Source organism: Chiloscyllium plagiosum, unplaced genomic scaffold, assembly GCF_037043375.1.
Source record: "Chiloscyllium plagiosum isolate Xiang-an unplaced genomic scaffold, Cpla_swu_hap1 HiC_scaffold_8, whole genome shotgun sequence".
Lineage (NCBI taxonomy): Eukaryota > Metazoa > Chordata > Chondrichthyes > Orectolobiformes > Hemiscylliidae > Chiloscyllium > Chiloscyllium plagiosum.
This window is the reverse complement of record NW_028270146.1, coordinates 102,750,342-102,764,487: the sequence shown is the minus strand read 5'-3', so window position 1 is coordinate 102,764,487 and position 14,146 is coordinate 102,750,342.

Below are 14,146 nucleotides of genomic sequence, written 5' to 3'. Positions count from 1 at the left end.
TCAATTAGAACGGATTTTCCCATTCAAGCTGTTTGTGTTAATTCAATGAGCAGATCTTCACTCTCTCATTCAATGTCTCGAGGTTAATACATTCCTTGAAAGAAACAAACTGTATTCATTAAACGTTTTACATTGATTCAATTAAACAAACTGCACGAATTAATTCAATTAGAAGAGAGTTTCTCATTCATTCAATATCTTAACCTTTACTCATTCATTGAAAGAAAGGAAATGTATTCATTCGTTCGTAGATTCTAAATTCAATCGTTCATTCAATGAACCAAACGTTCTTCAATGATCCAATGAAACAAGATGCTCCTGATAATTCAATGAGCAGAGCTCAAAACTTTCATTCAATGCCCTAAGCCAAACACATTCATTTAAAGAAACAACATGTTCATTGGTTGAAAGAATCTTCAATCATTCATTCAATGAAACCAACATTATTCATTGATTCAATGAAACAACTGCTCCTGATGATTCAATGATTAGAGCTTTTCTCATTCATTCAATGTCTCGAGCTTAACGCATTCATTCAATGAAACAAACTGTTTTCATTCATTCAAAAAATCAAACGTTATACACTGATGCAATGCAACAAACTGCAAGTGCAGTAAAGCTTCTCTCATTCATTTAATGTCTCAATCTTAACACATTTCTTCACCCGAACAAACTATTCATTCATTCAATGCCTCAAGCTTAACTCATTCATTGAAAGAAACAACTGTATTCGTTCATTCGCTGAAAGAAACTCCAATCATTCATTCAATGTATCAGTCGTTATTCACTGATTAAATGAACCAAACTGCACCAGATGATTCAATGATTAGAGCTTCTCTTATTCATTCAATGTCTCAAGCTTAACGCATTCATTCAACCAAACAAACTGTTTTTATTCATTCAGTAAACCAACCGTTATACATTGATGTAATTAAACAAACTGCAAGTGCAGTAAAGCTTCTCTCATTCATTTAATGTCTCAAGCTTAATACATTCCTTCAACCGAACAAACTGTATTCATTCATTCAAAAAATCAAACGTTATAAATTGATGCAATGCAACAAACTGCAAGTGCAGTAGAGCTTCTCCCATTCATTTAATGTCTCAAGCTTAATACATTCCTTCACCCGAACAAACTATTCATTCATTCAATGCCTCAAGCTTAACTCATTCATTGAAAGAAACAAACTGTATTCGTTCATTCGCTGAAAGAAACTTCAATCATTCATTCAATGTATCAGTCGTTATTCACTGATTCAATGAACCAAACTGCACCAGATGATTCAATGATTAGAGCTTCTCTTATTCATTTAATGTCTCGAGCTGAACGCATTCATTGAACCAAACAAACTCTTTTTATTCTTTCAGTAAATCAACCGTTATAAATTGATGTAATGAAACAAACTGTAAGTGCAGTAAAGCTTCTCTCATTCATTTAATGTCTCAAGCTTAATACATTCCTTCAACCGAACAAACTGTATTCATTCATTCAAAAAATCAAACGTTATAAATTGATGCAATGCAACAAACTGCAAGTGCAGTAGAGCTTCTCCCATTCATTTAATGTCTCAGGCTTAGTACATTCCTTCACCCGAACAAACTGTATTCATTCATTCAATGCCTCAAGCTTAACTCATTCATTGAAAGAAACAAACTGTATTCGCTCATTCGCTGAAAGAAACTTCAAATATTCATTCAATGTATCAGTCGTTATTCACTGATTCAATGAAACAAACTGCACCAGATGATTCAATGATTAGAGCTTCTCTTATTCATTCAATGTCTCGAGCTTAACACATTCATTCAACCAAACAAACTGTTTTTATTCATTCAGTAAATCAAGCGTTATAAATTGATGTAATGAAACAAACTCCAAGTGCAGTAAAGCTGCTCTCATTCATTTAATGTCTCAAGCTTAATACATTCCTTCAACCGAACGAACTGTATTCATTCATTCAATGCCTCAACCTTTACTCATTCATTGAAAGAAAGTAAATGTATTCATGCGTTAGTCGATTCTAAGTTCAATCGTTCATTGAATGAACCAAACCTTATTCATTGATCCAATATACGTGTTAATTCAATGAGCAGAGCTTCACTCATTCAATGTCTCGAGGTTAATACATTCATTGAAAGAAACAAACTGTATTTATTCAATGAAACAAACGTTATTCATTGAATCAATAGGTTGAGCTTCTCTCATTCATTCCATGTCTCAAGCTTAACTCATTCAATGAAGGAAAAAATCTGAATGCGTTCAGTCGTTGAAAGAAACTTGAATCATTCTTTCAATGATTCGGACGTTATTCATTGATTCAATGAATCAAACTGCACAAATTAACTCAATTAGAACGGATTTTCCCATTCAAGCTGTTTGTGTTAATTCAATGAGCAGATCTTCACTCTCTCATTCAATGTCTCGAGGTTAATACATTCCTTGAAAGAAACAAACTGTATTCATTAAACGTTTTACATTGATTCAATTAAACAAACTGCACGAATTAATTCAATTAGAAGAGAGTTTCTCATTCATTCAATATCTTAACCTTTACTCATTCATTGAAAGAAAGGAAATGTATTCATTCGTTCGTAGATTCTAAATTCAATCGTTCATTCAATGAACCAAACGTTCTTCAATGATCCAATGAAACAAGATGCTCCTGATAATTCAATGAGCAGAGCTCAAAACTTTCATTCAATGCCCTAAGCCAAACACATTCATTTAAAGAAACAACATGTTCATTGGTTGAAAGAATCTTCAATCATTCATTCAATGAAACCAACATTATTCATTGATTCAATGAAACAACTGCTCCTGATGATTCAATGATTAGAGCTTTTCTCATTCATTCAATGTCTCGAGCTTAACGCATTCATTCAATGAAACAAACTGTTTTCATTCATTCAAAAAATCAAACGTTATACACTGATGCAATGCAACAAACTGCAAGTGCAGTAAAGCTTCTCTCATTCATTTAATGTCTCAATCTTAATACATTTCTTCACCCGAACAAACTATTCATTCATTCAATGCCTCAAGCTTAACTCATTCATTGAAAGAAACAAACTGTATTCGTTCATTCGCTGAAAGAAACTTCAATCATTCATTCAATGTATCAGTCGTTATTCACTGATTAAATGAACCAAACTGCACCAGATGATTCAATGATTAGAGCTTCTCTTATTCATTTAATGTCTCGAGCTTAACGCATTCATTCAACCAAACAAACTCTTTTTATTCATTCAGTAAATCAACCATTATAAATTGATGTAATGAAACAAACTGCAAGTGCAGTAAAGCTTCTCTCATTCATTTAATGTCTCAAGCTTCATACATTCCTTCAACCGAACAAACTGTATTCATTCATTCAAAAAATCAAACGTTATAAATTGTTGCAATGCAACACCCAGCAAGTGCAGTAGAGCTTCTCCCATTCATTTAATGTCTCAAGCTTAATACATTCCTTCACCCGAACAAACTGTATTCATTCAATGCCTCAAGCTTAACTCATTCATTGAAAGAAACAAACTGTATTCGTTCATTCGCTGAAAGAAACTTCAATTAATCATTCAATGTATCAGTCGTTATTCACTGATTCAATGAAACAAACTGCACCAGATGATTCAATGATTAGAGCTTCTCTTATTCATTCAATGTCTCGAGCTTAACGCATTCATTCAACCAAACAAACTGTTTTTATTCATTCAGTTAATCAACCGTTATAAATTGATGTAATGTAACAAACTGCAAGTGCATTAGAGCTTTTCTCATTCATTCAATGTCTCGTGCTTAACGCATTCATTCAATTAAACAAACGATATTCATAGTTTCAATGATTTGCGCTTCTCTAATTCATTCAATGCCTCAAGCTTAACTCATTCATTGAAAGAAACAAACATGTATTCGTTCATTCCCTGAAAGAAACTTCAATCATTCATTCAATGTATCAGACGTTATTTATTGATTCAATGAAACAAACTGCACCAGATGATTCAATGATTAGAGCTTTTCTCATTCATTCAATGTCTCGTGCTTAAAGCATTCATTCAATTAAACAAACTGTTTTCATTCATTCAAAAAATCAAACGTAATAAATTGATGCAATGCAACAAACTGCAAGTGCAGTAGAGCTTCTCCCATTCATTTAATGTCTCAAGCTTAACACATTCCTTCACCCGAACAAACTATTCATTCATTCAATGCCTCAAGCTTAACTCATTCATTGAAAGAAACAAACTGTTTCTTTCGCTGAAAGAAACTTCAATCATTCATTCAATGTATCAGTCGTTATTCACTGATTCAATGAACCAAACTGCACCAGATGATTCAATGATTAGAGCTTCTCTTATTCACTCAATGTCTCGAGCTTAACGCATTCATTGAACCAAACAAACTCTTTTTATTCATTCAGTAAATCAACCGTTATAAATTGATGTAATGAAACAAACTGCAAGTGCAGTAAAGCTTCTCTCATTCATTTAATGTCTCAAGCTTCATACATTCCTTCAAACGAACAAACTGTATTCATTCATTCAAAAAATCAAACGTTATAAATTGTTGCAATGCAACAACCAGCAAGTGCAGGAGAGCTTCTCCCATTCATTTAATGTCTCAAGCTTAATACATTCCTTCACCCGAACAAACTGTATTCATTCATTCAATGCCTCAAGCTTAACTCATTCATTGAAAGAAACAAACTGTATTCGTTCATTCGTTGAAAGAAACTTCAATTATTCATTCAATGTATCAGTCGTTATTCACTGATTCAATGCAACAAACTGCACCAGATGATTCAATGATTAGAGCTTCTCTTATTCATTCAATGTCTCGAGCTTAACACATTCATTCAACCAAACAAACTGTTTTTATTCATTCAGTAAATCAACCGTTATAAATTGATGTAATGAAACAAACTGTAAGTGCAGTAAAGCTTCTCTCATTCATTTAATGTCTCAAGCTTAATACATTCCTTCAACCGAACAAACTGTGTTCATTCATTCAAAAAATCAAACGTTATAAATTGATGCAATGCAACACACTGCAAGTGCAGTAGAGCTTCTCCCATTCATTTAATGTCTCAGGCTTAATACATTCCTTCACCCGAACAAACTGTATTCATTCATTCAATGCCTCAAGCTTAACTCATTCATTGAAAGAAACAAACTGTATTCGTTCATTCGTTGAAAGAAACTTCAATTATTCATTCAATGTATCAGTCGTTATTCACTGATTCAATGCAACAAACTGCACCAGATGATTCAATGATTAGAGCTTCTCTTATTCATTCAATGTCTCGAGCTTAACACATTCATTCAAGCAAACAAACTCTTTTTATTCATTCAGTAAATCAACCGTTATAAATTGATGTAATGAAACAAACTGCAAGTGCAGTAAAGCTTCTCTCATTCATTTAATGTGTCAAGCTTCATACATTCCTTCAAACGAACAAACTGTATTCATTCATTCAAAAAATCAAACGTTATAAATTGTTGCAATGCAACAACCAGCAAGTGCAGTAGAGCTTCTCCCATTCATTTAATGTCTCAAGCTTAATACATTCCTTCACCCGAACAAACTGTATTCATTCATTCAATGCCTCAAGCTTAACTCATTCATTGAAAGAAACAAACTGTATTCGTTCATTCGTTGAAAGAAACTTCAATCATTCATTCAATGTCTCAGTCGTTAATCATTGATTCAATGAAACAAACTGCACCAGTTGATTCAATGAGTAGAGCGTCTCTCATTCATTCAATGTCTCGAGCTTAACGCATTCATTCAACCAAACAAACTGTTTTTATTCATTCAGTAAATCAACCGTTATAAATTGATGTAATGAAACAAACTGCAAGTGCATTAGAGCTTTTCTCATTCGTTCAATGTCTCGTGCTTAACGCATTCATTCAATTAAACAAACTGTTTTCATTCATTCAAAAAATCAAACATAAAAATTGATGCAATGCAACAAACTGCAAGTGCAGTAGAGCTTCTCCCATTCATTTAATGTCTCAAGCTTTATACATTCCTTCACCCGAACAAACTATTCATTCATTCAATGCCTCAAGCTTAACTCATTCATTGAAAGAAACAAACTGTATTCGTTCATTCGCTGAAAGAAACTTCAATTATTCATTCAATGTATCAGTCGTTATTCACTGATTCAATGAACCAAACTGCACCAGATGATTCAATGATTAGAGCTTCTCTTATTCATTCAATGTCTCGAGCTGAACGCATTCATTGAACCAAACAAACTCTTTTCATTCTTTCAGTAAATCAACCGTTATAAATTGATGTAATGAAACAAACTGCAAGTGCAGTAAAGCTTCTCTCATTCATTTAATGTCTCAAGCTTAATACATTCCTTCAACCGAACAAACTGTATTCATTCATTCAAAAAATCAAACGTTATAAATTGATGCAATGCAACAAACTGCAAGTGCAGTAGAGCTTCTCCCATTCATTTAATGTCTCAGGCTTAATACATTCCTTCACCCGAACAAACTGTATTCATTCATTCAATGCCTCAAGCTTAACTCATTCATTGAAAGAAACAAACTGTATTCGCTCATTCGCTGAAAGAAACTTCAATCATTCATTCAATGTATCAGTCGTTATTCACTGATTCAATGAACCAAACTGCACCAGATGATTCAATGATTAGAGCTTCTCTTATTCATTCAATGTCTCGAGCTTAACGCATTCATTCAACCAAACAAACTGTATTTATTCATTCAGTAAATCAACCGTTATAAGTTGATGTAATGAAACAAACTGCAAGTGCAGTAAAGCTGCTCTCATTCATTTAATGTCTCAAGCTTAATACATTCCTTCAACCGAACAAACTGTATTCATTCATTCAATGCCTCAACCTTTACTCATTCATTGAAAGAAAATAAATGTATTCATGCGTTAGTCGATTCTAAGTTCAATCGTTCATTAAATGAACCAAACCTTATTCATTGATCCAATATACGTGTTAATTCAATGAGCAGAGCTTCACTCATTCAATGTCTCGAGGTTAATACATTCATTGAAATAAACAAACTGTATTCATTCAATGAAACAAACGTTCTTCATTGAATCAATAGGTTGAGCTTCTCTCATGCATTCCATGTCTCAAGCTTAACTCATTCAATGAAGGAAAAAATCTGAATGCGTTCAGTCGTTGAAAGAAACTTGAATCATTCTTTCAATGATTCGGACGTTATTCATTGATTCAATGAATCAAACTGCACAAATTAACTCAATTAGAACGGATTTTCCCATTCAAGCTGTTTGTGTTAATTCAATGAGCAGATCTTCACTCTCTCATTCAATGTCTCGAGGTTAATACATTCCTTGAAAGAAACAAACTGTATTCATTAAACGTTTTACATTGATTCAATTAAACAAACTGCACGAATTAATTCAATTAGAAGAGAGTTTCTCATTCATTCAATATCTTAATCTTTACTCATTCATTGAAAGAAAGGAAATGTATTCATTCGTTCGTAGATTCTAAATTCAATCGTTCATTCAATGAACCGAACGTTCTTCATTGATCCAATGAAACAAGATGCTCCTGATAATTCAATGAGCAGAGCTCAAAACTTTCATTCAATGCCCTAAGCCAAACACATTCATTGAAAGAAACAACATGTTCATTGGTTGAAAGAATCTTCAATCATTCATTCAATGAAACCAACATTATTCATTGATTCAATGAAACAACTGCTCCTGAGGATTCAATGATTAGAGCTTTTCTCATTCATTCAATGTCTCGAGCTTAACGCATTCATTCAATGAAACAAACTGTTTTCATTCATTCAAAAAATCAAACGTTATACACTGATGCAATGCAACAAACTGCAAGTGCAGTAAAGCTTCTCTCATTCATTTAATGTCTCAAGCTTAATACATTCCTTCACCCAAACAAACTATTCATTCATTCAATGCCTCAAGCTTAACTCATTCATTGAAAGAAACAAACTGTATTCGTTCATTCGCTGAAAGAAACTTCAATCATTCATTCAATGTATCAGTCGTTATTCACTGATTCAATGAACCAAACTGCACCAGATGATTCAATCATTAGAGCTTCTCTTATTCATTCAATGTCTCGAGCTTAACACATTCATTCAACCAAACAAACTGTTTTTATTCATTCAGTAAATCAACCGTTATAAATTGATGTAATGAAACAAACTGCAAGTGCAGTAAAGCTTCTCTCATTCATTTAATGTCTCAAGCTTAATACATTCCTTCAACCGAACAAACTGTATTCATTCATTCAATGAAACAAACGTTATACATTGATTCAAATAAATAAACTGCACGAATTAATTCAATTACAACACAGTTTCTCATTTATTCAATACCTCAACCTTTACTCATTCGTTGAAAGAAAGTAAATGCATTCATTCGTTTGTTGATTCTAAATTCAATCGTTCATTAAATGAACCAACCTTTATTCATTGATCCAAGTAAACAAGCTGTTCGTCTTAATTCAATGAGCAGAACTTCACTCTTCATTCAATGCCTCAAGCTTAACACATTCATTGAAAGAAACAAACTGTATTCGTTCATTCCCTGAAAGAAAGTTCAATCATTCATTCAATGTATCAGACGTTATTTATTGATTCAATGAAACAAACTGCACTAGATGATTCAATGATTAGAGCATCTCTCATTCATTCAATGTCTCGAGCTGAACGCATTCATTCAACCAAACAAACTGTTTTTATTCATTCAGTAAATCAACCGTTATAAATTGATGTAATGAAACAAACTGCTAGTGCATTAGAGCTTTTCTCATTCATTCAATGTCTCGTGCTTAACGCATTCATTCAATTAAACAAACTGTTTTCATTCATTCAAAAAATCAAACGTTATAAATTGATGCAATGCAACAAACTGCAAGTGCATTAGAGCTTCTCCCATTCATTTTATGTCTCAAGCTTAATACATTCCTTCCCCCGTACAAACTGTATTCATTCATTCAATGCCTCAAGCTTAACTCATTCATTGAAAGAAACAAACTGTATTCGTTCATTCGCTGAAAGAAACTTCAATCATTCATTCAATGTATCAGTCGTTATTCACTGATTCAATGAACCAAACTGCACCAGATGATTCAATGATTAGAGCTTCTCTTATTCATTCAATGTCTCGAGCTTAACGCATTCATTCAACCAAACAAACTGTTTTTATTCATTCAGTAAATCAACCGTTATAAATTGATGTAATGAAACAAACTGCAAGTGCAGAAAAGCTTCTCTCATTCATTTAATGTCTCAAGCTTAATACATTCCTTCAACCGAACAAACTTTATTCATTCATTCAAAAAATCAAACGTTATAAATTGTTGCAATGCAACAACCTGCAAGTGCAGTAGAGCTTCTCCCATTCATTTAATGTCTCAAGCTTAATACATTCCTTCACCCGAACAAACTGTATTCATTCATTCAATGCCTCAAGCTTAACTCATCCATTGAAAGAAACAAACTGTATTCGTTCATTCGCTGAAAGAAACTTCAATCATTCATTCAATGTATCAGTCGTTATTCACTGATTCAATGAAACAAACTGCACCAGATGATTCAATGATTAGAGCTTCTCTTATTCATTCAATGTCTCGAGCTTAACACATTCATTCAACCAAACAAACTGTTTTTATTTATTCAGTAAATCAACCGTTATAAATTGATGTAATGAAACAAACTGCAAGTGCAGTAAAGCTTCTCTCATTCATTTAATGTCTCAAGCTTAATACATTCCTTCAACCGAACAAACTGTATTCATTCATTCAATGAAACAAACGTTATACATTGATTCAAATAAATAAACTGCACGAATTAATTCAATTACAACACAGTTTCTCATTTATTCAATCCCTCAACCTTTACTCATTCATTGAAAGATAGTAAATGTATTCATTCGTTTGTTGATTCTAAATTCAATCGTTCATTAAATGAACCAACCTTTATTCATTGATCCAATGAAACAAGCTGTTCATGTTACTTCAATGAGCAGAGCTTCACTCTTCATTCAATGTCTCGAGGTTAATAGATTCATTGAAAGAAACAAACTGTATTCATTCATTCAATGAAACAAACGATATTCATTGTTTCAATGATTTCCGCTTCTCTCATTCATTCAATGCCTCAAGCTTAACTCATTCATTGAAAGTAACAAACTGTATTCGTTCATTCGCTGAAAGAAACTTCAATCATTCATTCAATGTATCAGTCGTTATTCACTGGTTCAATGAAACAAACTGCACCAGATGATTCAATGATTAGAGCTTCTCTTATTCATTCAATGTCTCGAGCTTAACACATTCATTCAACCAAACAAACTGTTTTTATTCATTCAGTAAATCAACCGTTATACATTGATGTAATGAAACAAACTGCAAGTGCATTAGAGCTTTTCTCATTCATTCAATGTCTCGTGCTTAACGCATTCATTCAATTAAACAAACTGTTTTCATTCATTCAAAAAATCAAAGGTTATAAATTGATGCAATGCAACAAACTGCAAGTGCAGTAGAGGTTCTCCCATTCATTTAATGTCTCAAGCTTAATACATTTCTTCACCCGAACAAACTATTCATTCATTCAATGCCTCAAGCTTAACTCATTCATTGAAAGAAACAAACTGTATTCGTTCATTCGCTGAAAGAAACTTCAATCATTCATTCAATGTATCAGTCGTTATTCATTGATTCAATGAAACAAACTGCACCAGATGATTCAAGGATTAGAGCTTCTCTTATTCATTCAATGTCTCGAGCTTAACGCATTCATTCAACCAAACAAACTGTTTTTATTCATTCAGTAAATCAACCGTTATAAATTGATGTAATGAAACAAACTGAAAGTGCAGTAAAGCTGCTCCCATTCATTTAATGTCTCAAGCTTAACACATTCCTTCAACCGAACAAACTGTATTCATTCATTCAATGTATCAGTCGTTATTCACTGATTCAATGAACCAAACTGCACCAGATTATTCAATCATTAGAGCTTCTCTTATTCATTCAATGTCTCAAGCTTAACGCATTCATTCAACCAAACAAACTGTTTTTATTCATTCAGTAAATCAATCGTTATAAAGTGATGTAATGAAAGAAACTGCAAGTGCAGTAAAGCTTCTCTCATTCATTTAATGTCTCAAGCTTAATACATTCCTTCAACCGAACAAACTGTATTCATTCATTCAAAAAATCAAACGTTATAAATTGATGCAATGCAACAAACTGCAAGTGCAGTCGAGCTTCTCCCATTCATTTTATGTCTCAAGCTTAATACATTCCTTCACCCGAACAAACTGTATTCATTCATTCAATGCCTCAAGCTTAACTCATTCATTGAAAGAAACAAACTGTATTCGTTCATTCGCTGAAAGAAACTTCAATTATTCATTCAATGTATCAGTCGTTATTCACTGATTCAATGAAACAAACTGCACCAGATGATTCAATGATTAGAGCTTCTCTTATTCATTCAATGTCTCGAGCTTAACACGTTCATGCAACCAAACACACTGTTTTTATTCATTCAGTAAATCAACCGTTATAAATTGATGTAATGAAACAAACTGCAAGTGCAGTAAAGCTTCTCTCATTCATTTAATGTCTCAAGCTTCATACATTCCTTCAACCGAACAAACTGTAATCATTCAATGAAACAAACGTTATACATTGATTCAATTAAATAAACTGCACGAATTAATTCAATTACAACACAGTTTCTCATTTATTCAATCCCTCAAACTTTACTCATTCGTTGAAAGAAAGTAAATGCATTCATTTGTTTGTTAATTCTAAATTCAATCGTTCATTAAATGAACCGACCTTTATTCATTGATCCAAGGAAACAAGCTGTTCGTGTTAATTCAATGAGCAGAGCTTCACTCTTCATTCAATGCCTCAAGCTTAACTCATTCATTGAAAGAAACAAACTGTATTCGTTCATTCGCTGAAAGAAACTTCAATCATTCATTCAATGTGTCAGACGTTATTTATTGATTCAATGAAACACACTGCACAAGATGATTCAATGATTAGAGCTTCTCTCATTCATTCAATGTCTCGAGCTTAACGCATTCATTCAACCAAACAAACTGTTTTTATTCATTCAGTAAATCAACCGTTTAAATTGATGTAATGAAACAAACCGCAAGTGCATTAGAGCTTTTCTCATTCATTCAATGGCTCGTGCTTAACGCATTCATTCAATTAAACAAACTGTTTTCATTCATTCAAAAAATCAAACGTCATAAATTGATGCAATGCAACAAACTGCAAGTGCAGTAGAGCTTCTCCCATTCATTTAATGTCTCAAGCTTAATACATTCCTTCACCCGAACAAACTATTCTTTCATTCAATGCCTCAAGCTTAACTCATTCATTGAAAGAAACAAACTGTATTCGTTCATTCGCTGAAAGAAACTTCAATCATTCATTCAATGTATCAGTCGTTATTCACTGATTCAATGAACCAAACTGCACCAGATGATTCAATGATTAGAGCTTCTCTTATTCATTCAATGTCTCGAGCTTAACGCATTCATTCAACCAAACAAACTGTTTTTATTCATTCAGTAAATCAACCGTTATAAATTGATGTAATGAAACAAACTGCAAGTGCAGTAAAGCTTCTCTCATTCATTTAATGTCTCAAGCTTAATACATTCCTTTAACCGAACAAACTGTATTCATTCATTCAAAAAATCAAACGTTATAAATTGTTGCAATGCAACAACCTGCAAGTGCAGTAGAGCTTCTCCCATTCATTTAATGTCTCAAGCTTAATACATTCCTTCACCCGAACAAACTGTATTCATTCATTCAATGCCTCAAGCTTAACTCATTCATTGAAAGAAACAAACTGTATTCGCTCATTCGCTGAAAGAAACTTCAATTATTCATTCAATGTATCAGTCGTTATTCACTGATTCAATGAAACAAACTGCACCAGATGATTCAATGATTAGAGCTTCTCTTATTCATTCAATGTCTCGAGCTTAACACATTCATTCAAGCAAACAAACTGTTTTTATTCATTCAGTAAATCAACCGTTATAAATTGATGTAATGAAACAAACTGCAAGTGCAGTAAAGCTTCTCTCATTCATTTAATGTCTCAAGCTTAATACATTCCTTCAACCGAACAAACTGTATTCATTCATTCAATGAAACAAACGTTATACATTGATTCAATTAAATAAACTGCACGAATTAATTCAATTACAACACAGTTTCTCATTTATTCAATACCTCAACCTTTACTCATTCGTTGAAAGAAAGTAAATGCATTCATTCGTTTGTTGATTCTAAATTCAATCGTTCATTAAATGAACCAACCTTTATTCATTGATCCAAGTAAACAATCTGTTCGTGTTAATTCAATGAGCAGAGCTTCACTCTTCATTCAATGCCTCAAGCTTAACTCATTCATTGAAAGAAACAAACTGTATTCGTTCATTCCCTGAAAGAAACTTCAATCATTCATTCAATGTATCAGTCGTTATTCACTGATTCAATGAAACAAACTGCACCAGATGATTCAATGATTAGAGCTTCTCTTATTAATTCAATGTCTCGAGCTTAACGCATTCATTCAACCATACAAACTGTTTTTATTCATTCAGTAAATCAACCGTTATAAATTGATGTAATGAAACAAACTGAAAGTGCAGTAAAGCTGCTCCCATTCATTTAATGTCTCAAGCTTAATACATTCCTTCAACCGAACAAACTGTATTCATTCATTCAATGTATCAGTCGTTATTCACTGATTCAATGAACCAAACTGCACCAGATGATTCAATCATTAGAGCTTCTCTTATTCATTCAATGTCTCAAGCTTAACGCATTCATTCAACCAAACAAACTGTTTTTATTCATTCAGTAAATCAATCGTTACAAAGTGATGTAATGAAACAAACTGCAAGTGCAGTAAAGCTTCTCTCATTCATTTAATGTCTCAAGCTTAATACATTCCTTCAACCGAACAAACTGTATTCATTCATTCAAAAAATCAAACGTTATAAATTGATGCAATGCAACAAACTGCAAGTGCAGTAGAGCTTCTCCCATTCATTTAATGTCTCAAGCTTAATACATTCCTTCACCCGAACAAACTGTATTCATTCATT